The following is a 23544-nucleotide window of genomic DNA, read 5'->3' as shown; positions in this document are numbered from 1 at the left end:
CGGGACCCAAATATGGGTCATCATTACATTTCAAAAAGGTCACCACATGTCTCCCAGGTGGTTTTGCTCTCCCTCCTCCTCCTGTATTTTAATTGCCTTGGGTCATCAAGTGTTCCTGAATTGTCAAAATGGGTCCCCATCTGGAAAAGATTGGGAACTGCTGAATAGGACTTCAGTACCTGACTGTTTTGCCTAATAGCCATTGATGGACTTGTCCTTCATGAACATACATAATTTTTTTTTTTTTTTTACCCAATTCTACTTTTGGCTTTCCTGTGTCATGTGGTTCTGCTTCTGTAATGCTTCTTGGGATACATCACTGAAAAGGAGAGTAGATTGCCAGTTATAATCTGAAAAATAATAGTGAAATCAAAAAAGTTTAGGGTTTGTTTTAAATATTAGAATTCATGCTGGAATAATGGCGTTTCATGAATTATTTTTCTGGCTGTAATAAATTCTGGCCAGATGAGAACAGTTGGTGTATTGTTGTTGTTTGTATTGCTGGCTCTCACGAGAATAGCAATATAAAAAGTTGCTGTAATGGCTATTTACATTAATATATGGTCAATGGATTTCTGCCAAGTAAGCATTTTCATTTGGATGTCTAATTACTAGAATTTTTTTGTTTCCTCAGCCATTCTAGAATGATAATCCTTACTATTAGCTGCCAAATGTGGAAGGTCTTTTGTGTATTGGACAAACAAATCAAATTTAATATCATCAGTGAAATGATGCAAGCAATTTTGTCTTTTTATGAAAGTGATACCATCAAGCCACAATGTCTCTAGCTAGAAATATTTGATTTCAAGGATGTGAAGAAATCTTAAAACTCATTGTAAAATGTATTACTTGCTCAGTAAAATTAGCAACAGGACACAGGCTTACAGTCCTTCACCTTTTGTCACCATATTAAAGGTGACAGTGTACATATGAGAATATTTTTGTGAAGTCCAGCAATACATGTTAATATGAATGAACAGAGTGACAAAATTAAGTCAGACTTGACAGTGATCCTTGCTTGTTTCCTTTGTATATACAATGAAAGGATAATCCAGTTCCCATGAAAGCTTATGCTCAAATAAATCTGTTAATCTTTAAAGTACCACAGGACTTCTTGTTGTCTTTCCAGTTTGAGTGTGATCCCAGTTTTCAGGCTAGGTTCCAGAATTATTGGGTTTGCTTCTAAATAGGATACCACCAATTTACTCACTTGCTAACCAATTGAGGTCATGTGCAGCGATAGGGCTGCAATCCAGACTGTAAGAAGAGGACGGAACAGAAATAAAGCCATCTGAAAAGAGCCTAAAAGAGGCAGAAGTGGAATCTTAGTATTCACAAGGTGAGAGTACATAGTAAAAACAATTCTAACTCCCTTGCTAATAATTAGCTGAAATAATTTGAAAACACGGTTTAGAAATAATATGGACAGTATCTATTCCAGATGTCATATTCAGAACACTACATGTGAAAAGGCAATTCTGAAACAGATCACCACAAAATTGAAGTGGCAGATAACAAAGAGCATAGGTCACTTATTCAGTGATCTGAAATTCTTGGTAAACTGACACAAAGGAGGCGGGGGTGGAACGTGGCTAAATGTATACAACTAGTAGCTATGTTGGCCTTACATAAAGGATGGGTGAATCTGTCCTGAGCATTGATTGAAAAAGATTTGGATGTCACAGTGTCACATGAATTCCCAGTGTGATGCTGTGTCCAAAAAAAGCAACTGCGATCTGAGGATACATAAATGGGAATCTTGAGTTAGGAGGAGAGAGGCTATACTGCCTTTGTATTTGGCACTGCTGTGACTGTGTGCTGGAATACTGTGCCCAGTTCTGACTCAAGAAGCCAAATCTATTTAGCCAAACAAAGGAAAGGCAAGCAGAGATGTCATTACAAATGCCTGTGTGGGATGTTATTCACCGATGAGCTCTTCAGTCTGGCAAAGTTCCACATTAGAACAGCACTATGGAAAGAGCTGAAAAGAGCATTGTACTCCAGGGCTGTGTCTAGACTGCAGGGTTTTTCCCCCAAAAAGTAGCCTTTTTTCGAAAAAACTTCACCAGCATCTAGACTACAGCCACATTCTTTCGAAATTAAATCGAAAGAACGCGGCTTTTCTTTCGACGGTAGTACCCCTCATTTCACGAGGAATAATGCCTTCTTTCAAAAGAGCTCTTTCGAAAAAAGGCGCTATGTAATGCAAACTGTGCTTTTTTGAAAGAGAGCATCCAGACTGCCTGGGTGCTCTCTTTTGAAAAAGCGGCTTGCTTTTTCGAAAGTACTGGTTGCAGTCTAGACGCTGTTTTTCAAAAGAGGCTTTTTTGAAAGTATCTTTTGAAAAAGACTCTTTCAAAAGAGGCTTGCAGTCTAGACGTAGCCAGGAAAAAAATGTAGCTCAGGGGAAATGATGCTGATTAATAGCCAACCAGTTTCTTTTGTTGAGGATTTAAGTATCTGTGGCTACCCCTACATTTGGAGCTAGGTGTGCTATTCCCAGATTGTACAGACTTACTCACACTAGCTCCCTAAGGTCACATCTACACAGTAGAGCTAAACTTGAAATAAACGACGCAACTTGAGCTATGCTAATTGTGTAGCTTAAGTTGAAATTACTTGTGTAGACAGTGCCAAAAGTCAAAATAAGCTATTTCAAGAGCAAGCACTCTTTTCCCCCACTTTTTACTCCTCATACAATGATGATTACAGGAGTCAGAGTAAACAGTCCTCCAGCTTGACATTTTTTCGACATTGTCAAAATAACTGCTTGTGTGTAGATGTAAAATAACATCAGTTATTCCAAAATAACACTGCTGTGCAGACATAACCTAGGAACAGTTGTGTAGCTGCAGAATGTATCATGGGCAAAGGGGCAGGCATGGACTAGAAGCAACCCCAAATACACTCTTGCCCGGGTGCCCTTCAGATGTATTTGGTTCAGCTAGTCTGTGCTACTCATACTCACCTGTGCTACTGTAGCTATGCTATTTTTTACTGTAAACTCAGATAAAAGTTAGCATAGGGTTGGCTGTGCAAGCTATGAAGTGCACTCGTGGCTCCAAGGGTAGAATTAGTCTGAGGCATTTAGAAGTTCCTGAGTAGAGGGTTTCTGTCACAGACAGTCAGTGAATTGGTCACTGTTCACAGCCAGTGGTAGCCAGCACTGGCAATGGGAAAGCATGCGAGCTTGCTTGATTTCCCCTATGCCTTGTTGAATAGCAGGACTTCTGGTCCACAGCTCACAGATTTGCTGTGAACAAATGAAATTAAACAGGAGGATTCCCACTCTTGCTATACAGATTTTATATTTTTTAAATGGTCTCTGTTTCAAAGCACTTAACAAAAAAAGGCACAATCAAATGGCTGGAAATTGAAGCTAGACAAATTCAGACTGGAAATAAGGTGTAAACTTTTAACCATGAGTGTGGTGAGCCATTGGAACAATATTGCCAGTGGTAGATTCTGTATCACTGAGCATTTTGAAATCAAGCTTAGATTTTTTTTCTAAAAGAGATGTTCCTGAAATTATTTTGGGAAAGGTCTATGTCCTGTGTAATAAAGGGAGTCATATTGGATAGTCACAGTGGGACTTTCTCATCTTGGGATCTATTAATTAAATTTTGAGCATCTTGTTTGAAAGAACAATGTGGGTAAAACTGACAAAAACTCATCGCCTAATAAATGTGTTAGTGTCTAAGGTGCAATAGGACTGCTCCTTGTTTTTAAAATTCCAGACTAACACAACTCCCCATCTCAGACCTGTTTGAAAGAAGTTTAAAATAATGAGAGGTAGTTTTAAAACCTTAACTGAAATCTAGCAATGGCTACTTTTCCTTATACCATGCTTATTGTTTTCTGTACATCACTTACTTTGGAAATTATTAGTGATTGGACAATTATTATCAAAGATCTTTGGATATAATTTGCATACATTATATAAAATAAATAAATCATAAAAAAATAAACCAAATAGATTAAAAGGGAAAGGTATACCTATTAATATGTCCTATACAGTAACCATATACTAAAGTAACAAATGGCAAAATTATGAATAATTTCTAGTTATCCAACTGAATATACAGATGAGCATATACATTAAATGCTGATACAGGCACTTGTGTCCTTGAGCACCAGATTCTGGTGATAGCATAATTTTTTAGATGCTTACTAGTTTCTTTTTCAGTTGTTGAGAATTGGGTGGACTGGCTATTCTAGACAAGAAGCAGATCTTCTAGTCCACTGATTGTAAATATTCTCTCTAGTTGGTAACTATGAACTTCACTTGTGATGGAATACTTTAGTAAGGCCGTTTTCAATACAGTTGTAATTTGTGGGTGAATACATATAAGGCATTCATTTTGTTTCTTTCTTTGTAGTGCTTCTGAATCTCTGGTGCTGTCTGGAAGTGTTATTCTTCGTTTACAGCAAACAAAATATGTGTAATTTATAATATAATGATGGGAAGTGCATATGAGTCATTCCTTGTCTCCTAAAGCAACTTTCTTGTTCTGTGCCAAAGATAGCAGTAGTCTAAAAGGAAAATTGACACCTGAAAGAAATAAATTTGGGTTGATGTAACTGTCCTGACTCATCTACTAAGCTGGGAAGGGTTGCAACTGCTCTGGAAGATAGGGCCATAATTCAAAATGATCTGGACAAATTGGAGAAATGGTCTGAGGTAAATAGGATGGAGTTTAATAAAGACAAATGCAAAGTGCTCCACGTAGGAAGGAACAATCAGTTTCACGCATACAGAATGGGAAGCGACTGGGAAGGAGTACAGCAGAAAGGGATCTAGGGGTTATAGTGGACCACAAGCTGAACATGAGTCAGCAGTGTCATGCTGTTGCAAAAAAAGCAAACATGATTCTGGGATGCGTTAACAGGTATGTTGTGAGCAAGACACGAGAATTCATTCTTCCGCTTTACTCTGCACTGGTTAGGCCTCCGTTGGAGTATTGTGTCCAGTTCTGGGCACCGCATTTCAAGAAAGATGTGGAGAAATTGGAGAGGGTCCAGAGAAGAGCAACAAGAATGAATAAAGGTCTAGAGAACATGACCTTTGAAGGAAGGCTGAAAGAATTGGGTTTGTTTAGTTTAGAAAAGAGAAGATTGAGGGGAGACATGATAGCAGTTTTTTGGTATCTAAAAGGGTGTCAGAAGAAGGAGGGAGAACACTTGTTCATCTTGGCCTCTGAGGATAGAACAAGAAGCATTGGGCTTAAACTGCAGCAGAGGAGGTTTAGGAAAAAGTTCCTAACTGTCAGGGTAGTCAAACACTGGAATAAATTGCCCAGGGAGGTTGTGGAATCTCCATCTCTGGAGATATTTAAGAGTAGGTTAGATAAATGTCTATCAGGGATGGTCTTTCTAGACAGTATTTGGTCCTGCCATGAGGGCAGGGGACTGGACTCGATGACCTCTCAAGGTTCCTTCCAGTCCTAATATTCTATGATTCTATGATCTATATAAAATAATTAGCAAGATCTGCATTTGAGTCATAGCGGCATAATTACAGTTTGATATATCTTATTTGTTCTGTTTGACACTTTTTTTCTGGGCAGGTTTTAATTTTTATAAATTTGCTTGTTTTGAATTTTTGCTTCTGTTTTGAGAAATCACCTGAGTATTTGTTACCCTTTATTTATGAGTGGCCACAACAGATGCATTTGCTGTTTGTTTAATGCTCTAAGGGTTTGTTTTTTTTTTAATACAGAAGTCCCCATTTTCTATTTGCCAGTGTCTTGCAAATACCTATTATCCAAGTACTTCCAGATGTCTCTAAGGGTGTGTCTAAACTACGTGGCTCCATCGATGGAGCCATGTAGATTAGGCTGATCGGCAAAGGGAAATGAAGCCACGATTTAAATAATTGAGGCTTCATTTAAATTTAAATGGCTGCCGCGCTGAGCCAACAAACAGCTAATCAGCTGTTTGTCGGCTCAGCACGTTAGTCTGGACGCTCCCGCGCCGACCTGAAAGCCTTTTAACGACCTCCCCGTTATGCCTTGTAGGATGAGGTTTACCAGGGAGGTCGATAAAGGGCTTTCATGTCGGCAGGGAAGTGTCCAGACTGCCCCGATCTGCCAACAAACAGCTGATCGGCAGAGCGGGGAGCCATTAAATGAAGCCGCAGAGTTGTCCAGGAGACGGCTGTGAAGCATCCTGAGAGTTAAATAAAAAGGAATGCTCACACCTCCAGAATCTGATGGTTTACACTGGGATACATCTCTGTACACACACACATTATAGGGTTGGCAAATGATTTAATTTTCATTGCCCTAAGTTGAGAGTGAAGTAGCAAATCTTTGTCTTTAGAAGTTGTGATGAGAATGAGGGAGAGACAAAATTAAATACACTGTAGAATGAAAGCTCCATATTTTCCATATACAAAATAATTTTCTAGGTAATACTAAATCTAGAGGTACATGGTCCTGCTTCAGTGAAGAGGACAGGACTATCAAGGTCCCTTCCATTTCTATGATTTCATACTACTAAAACAGAGTAGAAAAATAGCTCTCAGCACTACATAATCTTGAGAATCTTGTCTGTAGCAATTATAATGGCTATGTTACCACATTTTATTTAGGTCTTTTACCCAAAAGTCAGGTAAATATAACAAACTAGACACTTAGGTGCAATTGACTACCCTTTGTACTGATACCACTAATTAAAGGCCTCCTTATGAAACAAGTATTATTGATAAGGCAGGGGGATGGTTTCTATATTACGTTCTTGCATTTTTTTCATCTAATTTCTGTGGTGCCATGTGGAATGGAAGAAACATGGTCCAACTCTAGTCAGTCATTTTGGTGTAGAATTAAGGATAACCCAAATGAGCTGGTAGTCTTGGTTATCTGATGGCCTGTAATAATTATTTAGGACATTTGATAGCATTTAGGTGAATTGAGTATATAAAAGCTAATATATAATGATACTATAATATTTCTACATCACTGCAGACAATATTCAGATAAATTACTTAACTTAAAGCACTTAACACTTTAGTAGGAGCATAGCAATTGACATATTGAATCAGGTCAGTTGGTCTTTGAGTGTAGTTTCTGTAAGGTCTTAAGGCATTCCATTAAGGTTTCTAAGCAAAGTTTTCAAATACATGTTTCCAGATAATAAATTCCGAATTTTCCTTTGATTCCTTATTTTCAAACTTCAATGCCTGGATTTATGCACTTTAATAAAAGTGGATTGACTTTTTTTTTGCTTTAAATTGTTCTGAGCACAGATTACCATCTAATGACTTTGACAATCAGGCTACTTGTGTGCTTATATGCTTTAACTTTAGGCACTCATCTCTGAAAAACTCGGTCTATTTTTTCTTCTAAGAGGTTGATACACTTGGAGTGGGCAACATACAAATATTACAAAAATTGTAATTAGGTTTCTAATACATAATAGAAGTAACATCCTCTCCTTAGTTGACATTATATTGGCCCATTTTAAATAACTATTTTGTTCCTTACAAAAAGGTTTATCTTTTTAAATTAGTCTCTTTCTTTTGACCTCTTTTTGCTGTTTTCAAAGACTTCTGCTTCCCGATGGCAGTTAGAGCAAACATATTACTTAAGTATTCTTCAGAAATATTATAGACTCTTTATCAGGAAAATGGTTCTTGGTGGTAAATCCACAATTTTTTTACAGACACGCATCACTGATTTTGTATAGATAAAAAAAATGTAAAAATGTTATAAATGGGCTTGTAGAATAAATGTAGTTATTGCTTACAAACTAATTTTTAATACATTTAAAATATTTGACATTAGCATAATTTTCATAGTTGATTGTAGACCTATTTTCATTAATGAACAAAGCTGTATTCCAGATGGAAATTTTAAACCACATTTTCAAATATAAGCACCTAAATTAGGCCTGAAAAATGTGCACATGCATAGATGACCCATTTTGCACATAATTACTTTTGCCGCTATTCTAAACATGTGAAGCTAAAAAGTAGTACTTCTAGCTGTCATACTTTATCTTTATGCTATGCCCAAAATAGTTCATCAAAGTTCTGACATATCAGGTAGGCATGTAGGGAAACAGAAGACTGTTATCTCCTCACCATGACCGTGTCTATGCTACAGAAAAGATTGATTTAGTGAACCCAGAGGCTTAATATATGGGAAAGGTCATCATGTCCCTGTCCTCAGGACACTATAATTACCACAGGGAAGCAAGAAGAGACTTGATTCCCCAGAAACTGCAATTATGTATGGTGTTTCTGTACTCAGGTTCATTTTGGGAGATGTCACACACCTGCTCTTGCCATGCCTAAGAGGTTATAGCCTGACATCACTACCTAAGGAGAAAAAATTAACTGCAAACTGAGTGGCTGCAGGATAGTGGTGCAATATGACTTAGGCATCTGAAAGCTTGTTGATCTCCAGATGGTTCTGGAGGAATTTCCAGTGTGGTTAAGCATGCTGTGGTTTGCACAATGCCTGTGAATACAAGGGGGAATACTTCCACAAGAAGTGCCCACAGGAGGAAATGCTTTCCAAAGACTGTCCACACAGACTCACTTGAACCACATACAAAATGCTGTTCTTTTCTGTAGTCTAGGGAAATTCAGGATGGTCTGTGCTCTTACATCATGGAATACAACGGAGTAGAAATATGCCTTAGGAGGTTGCTAGACTTAGGACACTATGGCATTACTACAAAAGGTTGGTAGAGCATTGAAACAGCATGTCAGGATACTAACTACTAACTGAAAGCACACTACTGTGGTTTGGATCCTCAAGGTTACTGCCCTTGGCCAGGCCTCCGTGCTGAAAACTTTGCAGATACCCCATAATGTTTTCATTCATCAGTATTTTTGTTAGTCACATGTATTTGATTTTGGGGCAGCACGTAGCTCTGTTAAGTCTGGTATGTGTTGTTTTTCTTGCATTGTTTTGGGTAGGATTTGACACCTCACCTTTTCATTGTGTTAAAAACATTATTGTTCATAACACTTAGGCTTTGTCTAAAAGATTTTGTGGCCAAAAACTTCCTTTTGACAATGAAACAGCGAGAGCATATGTAACCTACACACCTAGATAGCGTGGTTCACTGACCAATATGTTGGCACCTAGATCACAGCAACAGCTGAGATCGAGACCTCTACAGCATGGGTTGGGAGCCAGCTAGCTTTTAGCTCAGAGGGTAGAGGCTGTTATTCTAAGCTTCAGATGTCCCAAGTCCAAATCTACCTAGTGGTGGTTACAAGTCGGGGTTCGGCCAGGATCTCAACTAGATCTTTGAAGCTCAGAATGTGCTTCCTCAATTAGGGGAAGTATGTGACCTACACACTTAACTAGTGCGGTTCACTCATACCCTCTGCAATGCGACTTTTGTTGGGCAAATACTTCTACTTCTACAAAAAGACTTTTCTTTTCTTTTCTCTCCCTCTGTTGTTGAGAAAGAGCCAGTGTAGACTTTGCTGTTTGTTATATGGCCAGAACAGGCTTCCACCAATACTCCACAATGCCTGCCCTGGTGGGTTTGCTCAGCTTTGATCTCTGCTGCCCAGAAGACAGGTGTCCTCCCCTTTAAAAGCTCCAGGAAGCATCTGACAGCTGTGTGCACTGCTTGTGGGGGGGAACAAACAAAGAGCAAATCATTGGAATGCTTCTGTTCTGCCCTGCATTAGACACACAGCACAGGCAAATGCCTGCAAAGACCTGAAGGGGACAGGGACAGACTATTTTTCTACTTTGACGTTCCTAAGCACAGAGCACTCACGGAGCTGTTCTTGATGCAACTGAGGACGCTATGGAGAACTTGGAGGGAATTCCAAGATATGCATCTATTATCTGTGCCTTCCCACAACACTGTGCTATGGGATACATATCTGCAATGCATTGCTCAGACTGTCAGTGATAGTACCTCCTGTGTGGATGTGACCTGTTGACACAGGAAGCAAATGTGAATGTTCTCTGGTGATTTTGAGTTCATTGTAAGTTTTGTTGACATAAGTTAGTAGTGTAGACATTCCTTTAGGTGCTATGCATGATTACTCACATAGCATAATTACTCTGGTGGTTGCTGTTGGTAACTCTGAGGTGGGAGACAGGGTGGGAGACACTGTCAAAATACAGTGTTAGATACCTTCCATGCCATTTTAATTTTTTCTTTCCTTTGTAGTGTGAGGTAAATATTTAATTAAAAAAGTCCTCATGGCTTGTTAATGACTTCTCAGTTTCTTATTTTGTTGTTTTTCAACAGTAACAGTTTTCACAGTTTACTTCACTGCTGGTAAATTCTTTGTTTTGTTGGGTGATTTTTTGTTCTTCTTTTTTCTTTTTTTTGGTTTTGTTTTCTAATGCCATTAGTAAACTTGCAGGGGGGAGAAAGGAAAGGCTAACATACGGTATATTTTTGTATTCTTGATCTGAGAGTTTAATAAACACGTGGCTTAATTCATTGGCCACCCTAAATCAACAGTTACCCACTATGCTTCAACCAAGGCTATATCTATATTGCGCATTCTTGCACAAGAAGATATGCAAATGAGGCATGGCGATGAATACCTACTGAGCTGCCATTTCTGTGCAAGGGGCTTTTTCTCAAGAAGGAGCAATGTACACTGCTCCTTTTGTCACACCCCAATGGCCCCCTCCCTCAGGGGGTACCCCAGAGAGGCAGGTCAGCATTGTATATTGCTAATGCTGTTGCAAGCATTGCAGGGCATTTTGGGAAGGGTCAAAGGTGTGTGTGTGTGGAATGAATGAAGGATTCCTTTGCAGGTCGCGAGAAGCCAAGAGGGAGGAGGGGGAGATGAAGAGAGTAGAGAATGGGTTAACTCCACGCTCCTGCTAGGCCGGAAGATAAGATGCTGACTCCAGCCAGCTTAAGGCCACAGCACACATCTGACTCTCGGCTGCCAGCCAAGAAAGAGGGGGGCCTTGAATCCACTGATCTGCTGTGAGAGAGACAGATTCAATGGAACAGACCTGCAGAGCCAGCCCATAACAAGTGAGACAAGCAAAGGCCAGAACAGAGAAAAACAAAGAGGACAACAGAGTCTAGCCAGTGCGTTTTGGGAAAGTCAAGGAGACCACAGAAAACTGGTCTGGACTGGCACAAAGAGCACCAGTAACAGAGGTTGTGGAATGGAACACTCCCAAAGGAGCCCGGAACTTAAAACTCTCCTGAGATCTGGAGCAATCTGGAGATCACAGCTGTCCCTGATGACCTGTGCACACTGGACCAAACTCCCGTCTACCCTTCCCCTTCTTCTTCTTACATTACACCCAGGCCTGGACCGCCTCAGGTGGTGAGTGTGAGTATGAAAGTGGGTTAGGGCTCTGGGCACTAATGCTTTCTTCCTTCCTCTGAGTGACATGGGAAGCACCCATCACTCTCTGCTGTTATTTTATTATTTTATCAATAAAGCTTTAAAACTTAGACATTTGCAAAGGCCAGAACGGAGAAAAACAAAGAGGACAACAGAGTCTAGCCAGTGCGTTTTGGGAAAGTTTTAAAACTTAGACATTTCCATCATCTTCTCCCTTAACGATCCAGTGGCTTCAGCCTGATCACCTAACACCTCAGGCAGATTGGTAACAGAAATCTGTCACACTTCTCGCACAAAACCCCCCTCTTGTGTAAGAGCTGTTCTGCTGCTTATTTTCAGGAAGAATGGCTTATTTCAAGGAACCCTGATGGCTTAGCGGTGGTCTGCCATGGGAGGGGAGTGGGAGCACCAGCGGTAGGACTGTGGGCTGGTGGATTTGGTGCTGCCACAGCAAAGCTGCTGGTGGGACCAGGAGCTCTGGTGGCAGGGCAGAAGTCTGCCGTAGTAGAACTGGGAACTCCAGAGATGAGACCATGGGCTGTGGTAGCAGGGTGATGGGGCTGGTGGTAAGTGGGGAGCCAGACTGGAGGCCAGGACAGGAGCAGAGCTGGCCTGGACAGCTAGTGGCAAGGGGGCCAGAAATGACCTCCCCTGATCCAACAAAATTCCTCCTTCTGGACCACTCAGGTCCTGAGGGTGCTACATATAAGTAGCCACACATGATATGATTCTTGATTGAACAAAACATTTAATCATTTGCTGAAGTCCCACTGAAATTAAAGCTTAAGCATCTGCTCAAAGGCTTTGCTAAACTAATTCCATGATCATTTTAGATCACTAATGTCAGCCGACGGTCAGGGCAGTGTGTGTGTGTATGTTTCCGAGAAAAGGTTTAACATCCGTGCCTTTACTGCTAGGACCGGGGTCCCATCGCAGAGGGTGGCCAGCAGGCCAACAGACGCCCCGTTATATAGGAAGAGCTTATTACATCTTAGATTTCAGCTGCTAGAATTTCATAATTCCTTCGCAGCGGGCAGCCTTGAGGAAAGACTGAAAGATGCCCCAGTGGATCCTGTCACCTGGGAGTGACACAGATCCAAATGCCCACGCTCTTCCTATAACTGTCCCTTTAGACCGGCTGAAGTTCTTTTAAATTGTGCTTGGTTCTGTTACAGCAACTGAAGGAGGCAGGTTAAAGCTTAAACAGTTACAGGTTTATTTGAGGAAGCTTATAAATCATATGGTTGCAATGGCTATTGTTCTATTTCTTAACTATTAGCAAAATATAGGTCTTAAAAATGGTTACAAAGAAGATAAAGATAGAAAAATAGAAATAATGGTACCAAGTAACAGCTTACTCTTTCTATGTGTACACTTAAGACAGAGGACCACATCCAGGTACCATTTTTACCCCCTTCTGTGCCTCTCGACTCCAGCATGTCAAGCCAGGGCCGGTCCCTCAATTCCTAGGAAAGACGAAAATACGAGGTGGGCGTCCCCATAGAACCTCGGGAGGTCAAACACCTAACCCGACCAGCAGGTAGAGGGTAGAATGACACTCCAAGTGAGTGTGTGCTGGGCCCATCTTTTATATACCCATGGGGTCACGTATTTCTCTTTCTTATCTGTAATGCCAATTGATACTGGTCTGTCTGCTGTGAGACCAGTTCTTACAAGGGAGTTGTGAACTTAATTTACACTTGTAAGAGAGAATTGAGGTGATTAAATTGGAAGTACAGGACATTGTTTTCTCAGTGGGAAATTCCTCTCAGGGACTGTGTGTGTGTTCGAATCAACATAGGTGCCAGCCGGTGGCAGTCTCACATATCCTGATCTCTCCTCATATCTATGTTTCAGCTTCTCAGGATCAGATGAGCCAGCATAGACTATGCTGATTTTATTGCTCCTTCTCTGTCCTGTATGCTTCAGGAAGGCAAATAAGATGGGTGATATGGAGGCGGGCTGTCTGGCCACAACTAATCATTCACTAAGTCTAGAATTGCTGGTTTGAATAAGAACTTTTAACATAACTAGCATGGTTAAAGGGTGAGTATGTTACAAGACTAGATTATTACTTCCAAATGTGTTTCCAGGTACACAGTGATGACCTCCATAGAAATTATTAGAAAAATACAGACTTCCTTTTAGAAATGAATTTCCATCAGTGGCTAGTAGCCAGAATGGGCAGGGATGGTGTTCCTAGCCTTGACACCTTGGAATGGGCAGAAGGGAATGTAGACCTTTCTCTTCATTCTCTTTTGGGGCCCCTGGCATTGACCACTGTCAGAAGACAGGTGGTGGGGATAGATGGCCCTTTGGTTTGACCCAGTATGGACATTTTTATGTTCTAACTAACCTTGAAATAGAATTTAGGACTCAGTTCTTGAAAAATCAAACTGCTACTGTGTTAGATTTACCCAAGTTTAGTGCCTGCAAATGCTCTTGTGATGAGTAGTCCACTGGAGACCTCTGATGCTATAAAGTGGGTAAAAACTTGTGGCTGCCACTCTAAAATTGGCTGAACTAACTGGGAAAGGAGATTGGGAAGAAGAGCCTCTGAAATGGCCTAGTTCTACCCCTACTCCTCCTTCTCGGGTGTCAGTAGTAAATCCTTTTGTCTCATGTTGGAAAAGATGCTGGAGCCATGAAGAAACAGCTGACTGTCTACTACGGTCTAGACAGAGTGATACATGTTTACACTATAAAACTTTCTATCCTAAATTTCAGTAATTGTCATCTTTGTTTACGGTCAGCAAATAGGCCAAGGATCAAATGAAGATGGATATATTCTATCTCTCAAATAGGTATAACAACAGTGGTGAGACTATTTGTTTGTGGTACTTAGCTTTGTGGAATTCACAAAAACTCTGTCAATTCTTTTCCCGCTCTGTATCTGAGAAACATTTGCAGGCACTCAGATATGATGTGCCACATATATTAGTACTCTGCTAACTGGTTAAGTCTCTCAAATAGAGTAGAGTAATCCTGTTACTCTGTATGGAACAAGGGGCAATGTGTTTGGTCCCCAAAATGGGAGTAAGTGGACTTGTGGAAAGAGGTAAATGGAAACTGTTGCCGTTTTTATGGCTGGAGAGGGGTGTCTACAGAGATCAGAGATCTTCTCCCTACTTTTTGTAAGGTAGCATTCTAGACTTCAGGGAGCAGAACAGACTGTAGCAGACTGCATCTTACAACAGGATATATGAAGTGTTGTTTAAATAAAAATAGTTTAAATTTTATACACAAGCTGTTCATGGTTTCGGAAGAGCGACTGCTAAGACTTATAGAGGTGAAAAAACCTATCAAGCTGTAGGAATAATATTTCAGGATTGAGGGTAGGGAGAATTCCTACTCCTAGCTTTTACACCTTCTCTGTAGCTCATTTATCCTTCCTTTGGTTTACCATCTGTAAAATGAGATAATACCTCACATCTCAAAGATGTGAATATTGATTTCATAAAGTGCTACAGAGGTGAATGTGGTATGGAACTAGGCCAAGAATTTTGTAACTAAACTGTTGCTAAGTATTCTCAGTATTTTTCATACTTGTACTTTTTCATGATACAACCATTAAACATAATTTCTTCTTCCATCCCTCTGCCTCTTCCCCTGTCAATGTATATATTCCTGAGCTTTTCTGTCTCTTGTATAGGAAGCAGAAAAAGTGAAGAAATCTGGAAAATGTCCAACAAATTATGAGAGCAAGGAACAAATTGCATGAGGTATAAAAAGTCTCTCCAGCAGGGACAGTTCTGATCACACTATGAACACCCTAGTTTTTGTGAAAGGCCTACAAATGATCATGAATCATTTTGCTGCCAATCTGAAATTGTTCCAAATGGTCTGAAATCGTCAGTAAAAATGAGAAGGACTCATTGAAAATGAATTCAACTTGAAAGGCTTATGAATATCATTCTTCTTGGTTTATTGATGTCCTCTTGCATGTGTTCCTACTGTAATCCATCAGGATTTGTAAAACAGTGTTTTGGGGTAATGTCTTTTTACAAATTTTTTACCTGGCTCTCAGATGAAAACTCTGCCTCACACTGCAGCAAAAAAGCGTATGTTTTTAACATTGCTATTTTAATTCCTTAAAAATAAAGGAATTTATCAGAGAGAAACTTTTGTACATGTTGCTGTATCATAACCTGTAGTCCCCTTCCTCCCCCGCTGCTATTCTAATACCATTATTTATGGCACATTGCTTCCAGGTGTATAATGTTTTGGAAGGGTTCGCATATATAGGTACCAGAAAAGGACAACTTATTTCTTTACTGTGGTAGAAGTCAAACTTTTAATTTGGTTCCCTGTAGATGGAATGTGAGAATGCCAAGGTACTACTCCATTATCCCCTAGGTAACCACAGAGATGAGCCACAAAGGAGTATGAATATGAGGGCTTGTAGAGGGAGGGTTGTCATAGTCTAAGGAGTTTCTTGGTCTTGGGGGCTCTGTGAAGAGGATATATGACGTTTACCAGCAACGTATGCAATTGTCATGTTTCTAAAAATAAAATCTTTATTACAACAGAAATAGGGAGAAGTTCAGTAGGACTTGTATTACTGAGTCCTTCACTGGCATATCCTTTCTCAAAGTATCATGGCATTTTCTTTTTCATATATATCTTCTTACATTAACTACAGCATGTATGTCTTTAATATGCCCTGAAAACAGTCTGGAGCAAGCAGTATGTTCCCCTTGCCGGTATAGTCATGATTATAACCTCTAGTCTTGAGCATTCAACATCAATGAACAGATTGGTGGAACACACCTGCAAGGCTCATGCCATTTTCAGACACAGAGCTTAAAGAAGTCTCCTTCAGCCCTTCCAAATTGGGCAGGGCAAGCCAGGAACCCACTGGTATGGGCATGGACTCAGTTCTTTTCATGGACAGCCTCCATTAACTGGTGTTCTTTATATTCATGTCCCAGAGCTTGAAGTATTGACCAATTGTAATCTATAAATTAAATGCTATGCCTCCAATGTTGGATACTCCTTTTTTATATTCATTTAGATATTCACTTCACTATTTAGATTTATTCAAACAAGAGATTTAGCTGCAAGGTTTTGGCTAGAGTCAACGCTTCTCCCACTCCAAATTATGAAGGTAAGATTTATTACATTGAGTAGTGCTCTGTGAAAGTCACTAAATAAGCTTTCTGCAGGAATTTTGTTAGAACTCCTTGAATTTTCCTTTGGAATTCAGGGACTCATTATAGATGGGTGTGAACTATGAATTTCAGATAGGAAATCAAATTCTTCAAATATTCAGAGTATGGTTAGATTTAAAACATAGCCAATGCCTCAAACATATCTTACATTTAATAGACCGAAAATCTTATAACTAATTTCATCAACATTGTGTTACTTGATTGCAATGTGAAACCATGTATAAAGCTGAATGTTTCATCTTTTTAATGGCATGCCACATATTGGCCTTTGTGTTTTACTTGGCCTGCCTACTTTCAAACTGGCACCAAGATTTCTTGAGAGACTTGTAAATTTTTTGACTAAATGCTTTTGACTAAATATGGTATTAATGTCTATGAGTTGTGTGTTGTGTTGAAGCCATGTAGCTTAAATGCAGCTTTATGCAATGTAATGTGCCTGAGTGTACCTTACCAGCCATCCTTTCTGACTTGCAAAAAGTAACAGCTGTTGGCAAAGATCCATTAAGCAGGCTGTTTCTGTTTGTTGTTAATATTAAAACAGGAATAGAACAAAAGGATCTATTTGTCTCTATTGTCACCCTTTTAAAGTTTTAAATTTTAAAAAAATCCTGAGTGTAAGAATGTTTTTTTGTACGAGTTCTGTTTTTACTGAAGCAACTATCTAATATTTGTGTGAGTGAAGAATGAGGAATGTGTGTTAGAAGATAGGTGTGAAGGCTTTCACCAGACCGCAGTTCTAGGGAGAATCCAGCAATAGACATAAAAGTGCCAGGAGATTGCTGAATGTCCCTATTGAGATGCTTACAGATGAAGGGCAGATTGAGTACTCTAAAAGATGAGGCATGCACCTATCAATTGGGGCAAAGTAATTGTGATATGAGAAGAACAACTTAAGAAAACAAGCACTGGTCAAATAGCAATTGATTACAGCATGAACGTGCAAAACTCATGGAATCCAATGCAGGAAAACTGCTATAAAAAGGACTTGCTATAATTTTTGGTTCCCATCCTTCCAAGATCATGGAGCATTGAACCAACTTGATCCAACCTGCTGCTCCCTGCTCAGCTACCCTGGCCAGTGGTCTGATTTAAACAACAGACTGGTAACTATAACAAAATTAACTTAAAAAGCAACAAATGGTCTGCTAGCACTTTATAGACTAACAAAATAGTAGTTAAGTAATAGAGAGGTAGCCCTGTTAGTCTGATCTTGGTAAAACAAAAGGGGAAAAATGAAGCACTTTAAAGACTAACACAATAGTTTATTAGGTGATTGCCCCACAAAAGTTCATCGCCTAATAAACTATCTTGTTAGTCTTTAAAATGGTACATATTTTTCCCCTTTATTTTACCAAAACATGTAGATGGTATCATGAGCAAAATTGGTAGTGTGTGTGTGTGTGTGTGTGTGTGTGTGTGTGTGTGTGTACACACGTGAGAGAGAGCGAGAGCATATGCTGGCTGCTTTACCATTGCATTCTTACTAAACACGGCATTTTGCCTATTACTCTGAAAAGATCTCATGTGCTTCTTATAAGAACTGCAGTGTAAGAGTTCTAGTTGTGTTCCAAATATTTCAGATAACAGTAGTCATTTGCAGTTGTAAGTAATTTTCCAAACTATACATTAGATGTTATATTAGTTTATGGCTTTGAAGCTGTTAAAGGTTAAAAATTCCTATTTACTTCCTAGAAAAATTGTTTCCTTCATATTAGTGCTGTTTTATCTGATTTTAAAACTTGTTGTCTAGGTTAGAAAAGAAAACACTAAAAATGAAACTTTGTGGTACATGATGAATGATTAGAAGCCAAGAAGTAGTGCTCATTTCCTAAATAGATAATTAAAGCTACTGTGAAATTTATGTCCATAAATTATATCATATATTTGAATTTATAAATCATTAAAAATATTACTTCAGCCATCCACTTTTGTGTATAGAAGAAGACAAACTTATCTGAAAGAAATCATTTAAAAATACAATTTAAAATTTTGAACACTATCAATAAAATTAGAGTGCATTAGTGAGATTGCTTAATAACATTTTCTTCAATCTATTACCAATGTTTAGTCGAATAAAGCAAATGATTATCATAAATTATATAAACATCTGTTTAGTACTGGGTGACCTGATAGGATGTTTCCTACAGCTTTGACTTATAGTGCATGTTTCTAAGACTGCAAGGACAAACAAAGTGCATGGAAAATGTCCATGATGACAGTATAATTTATAAACATAATGCTGCATGAGTAATGTAGAAGAAACGTGCAATGATGGCACTGTAATGTCTTCCTGTAGGACATATTTAACAAATCACTGTGCATTCTATTGCCTTTGGTTGCATGCATCTTGATTGGAAATGTGCTGACATTGGAATTGGAAGGCTCAGGGACAGAGAATGAGCTATGGTAGTGAGTGAAAGTCATCTTCTGAAAGTTGGTCAGTGGCCTATAAGTAATGTCTTCGTACTTTCTATCCAGGCCTTAATAAAGAATTTGACAAAACCAAAACTAATATGAACAAGTCTGATGTTAGAGACTATCTCTCATGAACAGAAGTTGGTTCAGTAAAAGATATTACCTCATCCACCTTGTCTCCCTATTATCCTAGGAGTGGTCCAGCTACACCTACATTGCATATATTAGAGACTGTCACATTAAAAGTATAGTCTTCTTTATCTACATACTTGAAACTACAATTGAAAAAAGTCTAATGTGAATCGTCTCATTTACTTAATACCCCTGTTTACTATTAGTATTTTATTGAACTTGAATTTTGAAAAGCAAGCTTGCCATGTTTATATTGTATTAGTTCTATATTCTATTTCCTGTACATTAGCAGAGCATGGCAATTTTGGGTTTAGAGGAAAAAAGGAAAAATGTTTAAAATATATTCTCTGTACCCTTTTTATCTTCTTTTCAAAGAAACATTTCTGTTGATGCTGAAAAGGGTTTTTTTATCGTGCTTTTAGAAAATCTAAAATGAGTGACTAAATTCTCCTTGTGGTATTGCTTTTTTATTGATATTCTTGCTGTAGTCTCTTGCAAAAAAAGGTCAAGGATTTAATCAGCAGGGAAACCTTCATCAATTTTAATAATATTCTGCAGATGAAATTGCTTGGATTCAGACTAAGCTGTTCCCCACTGAAGAAACAGAAGAATGTCTTGACAGGGGTGAGCACTGAACTTTCTGTGTTAGTCAGCCAATAGTGCACTGAAGAGGTAGGGAAGCAAAAGGTGATTTGTGCTAAATTCTGAAACTGACTCATTGTTCTTTCTCAATTATCTTAACTTGCCAGAAAATATATTAGGTCTATTATTGATTGTCAGTTTCCTTATTAGTAAGGAATAAGTACATTATGCTAGGAACTGTTGAAGCTAGTGCTTAAGAAATCAATCATAGGTAGCTGACAGTTTATTCTAATATTGATTGTTATCTCATCCAGTTATGAGGAAGTTCATTGGGAAGTTGTTTTATTCTTTCTGATTTCTCTGAGTCCAATCATTTTGAGTTGTAGGACTCCCTAATGGCTAGAAATAGCATTACATGCATTAGCTGACTTCTTCCTAACAACCAATGAAAACCAACTGCCTGTGCCAATTCTTTTAGATTTGTTAGCCACCACTGATACTGTTGACCATGAGATATTCTTGATTCTACTTGTAGATCCTAGCAGGACCAGTGTAATTGTTCCTGAGTAATTCTGTACTTATTTATCTCTGAGAACCCAAAGATTAGTTGTGGTCAGTAGTTCGTATGTCCTTAGAGTTCTTTCTTGAAGAGTACCTTAGGGAGATTGGTATTCATGCCTCTTTGCCAATGTGTATATGGAAGGTGAATGAGGGGACTAGGACTGCAATGCATTCCCTATACTAATGACACCCAGCTTTATATCTCCTCCATATGTGACCTGGCCAGACCAATCAAATGTATATGCATGCTAGCTAACACATTTAGGGTTTAGATTGGAGCTAGCCAGTTGCCACTTAATCTGGAAAAGACAGAGAGATCTGTAGAATAATGCTGTGGGGAATAAGCACAGAGATCAACATAACTTGAATTTTGGCATCCTCACTGAAGGTGTGACTACACAGGTTGCTCCTGGATATCCAAGTAGGGACAGTGACCAAGAGTTCTCTCTTCTCCCTTTGGGTATTCATAGTTGTGCTAGATACAGTGAATTAATAGAGAGAAACACCTATCATATTTTAGAGCAAAAAGGAGTCCACTGGCACTTTAAAGACTAGCGGAATTATTAGAGCATAATACCCTAATACCTTTGTTAGTTTTTAAAGTGCCACCAGACTCCTTGTTGTTTTTGCTGAACAGAATAACATGTCACTCTTCTTTAAATTATACCCAACTGTATTTGACCACTCATAGTCAAAACCTGGAAGGCTCCACACTGGATCTAAGATGATTGTGCATATATTTGGTGGTCCCTAATTCAGTTCACTAAAATGTGACTGAATGATGGCTAAAATAATTACATACTTTGAAGAGACATCTTGAAAGAGACTAATATCCTTTAGCCCTTATATAAAACTAGTAATGTGTTTGGTTTCACAGCTTGTGAAAGAAAAGAGGGGCTTTACACTCGGTATACTGCTTCACGTAATTTCTAGTGTGAGCACTTGTGACCTATTTTAGTCAATGGATTTGAACTCACATAAAGGGCTGAATATGGCACATAAGTGGCTTTCAGTAATGTCTAATGAAATACATAGTTACATGGCTTTCCATCTTAAGTTGACCAATAAATATTGACAACAATGGACTGGTGAAATTTCAACAAGTACATCACAGTTAATCCTGAAATGGTAAACTAGCTCCCTCCCCTTTTTTAAAGAAAAGTGCCTTGCATTATTTTATTTTCTAAAAAGATTAGTCATTTTTATTCTTGTTTGGTCAATACAAACATTTAGGCTGCGTCTAGATTGGCATGATTTTCCGGAAATGCTTTTAATGGAAAAGTTTTTCGGTAAAAGCATTTTCAGAACAGAGCATCTAGATTGGCACGGACGCTTTTCTGCAAAAGCACTTTTTGCGGAAAAGCATCCGTGCCAATCTAGACGTGCTTTTCCGCAAAAAATCCCTGATCGCCATTTTCGTGATCGGTGCTTTTTTGCAAAAAACAAATCTGAGCTGTCTACACTGGACCTTTTGCGCAAAAGCGTTGAGCAAAAGGGACTTTTGCCTGAACAGGAGCAGAATAGTATTTCCACAAGAAGCACTGATTTCTTACAGTAGGAAGTCAGTGCTTTTGCGGAAATTCAAGTGGCCAGTGTAGACAGCTGGCAAGTTTTTTCCAGAAAAGCGGCTGATTTTCTGGAAAAACTGGGCAGTCTAGACACAGCCTTAGAGAATAGCTACTACACAATACATGTTAATGAACAGTTTCTGATCATGTAAGATTTTTTCTGACACAGAGCCTATTCTTTGAAAAGTGAATGCAAAAAGGCAAAGGTAAAGTTTTCAAAAGAGACAATGTTTTTGAAAACATCAAAGAGGCTCAAAAATATATGTAAAAGCACAGTCCATGTTATTGCTAGTGTTTGACTTGCATGATGTGTTGAAGAAAGTCTTCTGTAGCAACACAAGAAAATAAAAATTAATGCCATGGCTGGCATAAAACTTGTCATTTTTAAGGAGAATGTGCTGTTAGGGGAAAGAGACTGTAATTTTATTTCCAAATGCTGTAGCATATACAATTGTACTAGGGAATAAAAATGGTGGTTCATATATAATATATATAAAATACAAACACACATACAAAGAGAGCTGATGGTGATTCAAAGATTCTAATACCTTGTGGAATTTGAACCTTCAGCCTTCTCTGTAATCTCCTAGTTTCTGGATGAAACACTATTATTGCCACCATTATGAGGGATCCCCCTAGGAAAGATGAAGGAGGAAGGTGGGTCACAAATGTACATCCAAATAAAACATTCTGAGATTTATCCATCCTTGATTACATAACACATAAGACATTAACAATATTCTCCTGCATATGGCAGTGTTTTCTGCCCTAGTGCATGTGCACAGTCCTGTTTCTTCCTCATTTGCTTCAGTCCTCCTACTTCATGCAAAATAAATACATAAAAAAATAAAAAATAAATAAAAATCTCAGTTTCAACCTCATAGTCATGTATTTCAATTGGTCCACCTGTTCCTAAGATTATTTCCTAAATGTCCTTCTCGCTCTGTAGTAAGTACTAACTACTTTTGTAGGCATAATCAATGCTTGACCAATGTGGTTTTTGTACTGTTTGTCATAATGCTACATTTCCATTCTATAAAAGCTATTGCCTTCTTATTGTCCTCTTACAATAATGCCACAGCATATTGTAAGGCAATGAGGTATATGTCGTCCTCTGACTTTTTATATAGAGAATAAAATTTAAGGCTAAACTGACAGAACTACAGTACAACTGCAGATCACTTCAAATATGATTTAGCATGTACCATTAGTCTGGGATATATAGTAGGCAATAAATGGGAAACTTGGACATGAATAGAGTGGGATTTCTCTGGCATTGTCTGAATGACACATTTAGCTAAAACAATGAAGTAGAAGAAGCCACCATGGGAGTCTCATTCTGTGCCAAAGTATATCTGTATCTAATTACACTAGTGAAACTTGCCTCATAATGCTACCAATGCCAGTGAGACCTTGGGATGCCTGCCACAAACCATGAATATCAGTCATGCAAGCTAAAATTAACACTGATTGTTTTAATTTGTGTCCCTATATTAAAAAAAAGTCACAGCTACAATTGAATTCATTCCTCTTGCCTTACATAGTGAGACCTTATTTTCATGTTAATTTTTTTTCAAGGAAGGCCTGAAAAATTGTATCCAACCTCATTTAAGTTATTTTTCAGTCAATGAATATTAATAATCAAATATAATATTAACTAATCCACTCTAATCTTCTCTAATCTATTATTTCTTTCAATGAAGTACACAATTGATTATCCCAATGGAATTTTGTTCTAAACCTCTGAATGCATTTTTAAGTACCTAGAGTATTCAGTCACCTGACAGAAAGAACTAAAGATAGTCCTTTTTCT

This window comes from Pelodiscus sinensis, chromosome 2 (genome assembly GCF_052426305.1).
Source record: "Pelodiscus sinensis isolate ZL-2025 chromosome 2, ASM5242630v1, whole genome shotgun sequence".
NCBI lineage: Eukaryota > Metazoa > Chordata > Testudines > Trionychidae > Pelodiscus > Pelodiscus sinensis.
This window is presented reverse-complemented; position numbering follows the sequence as displayed.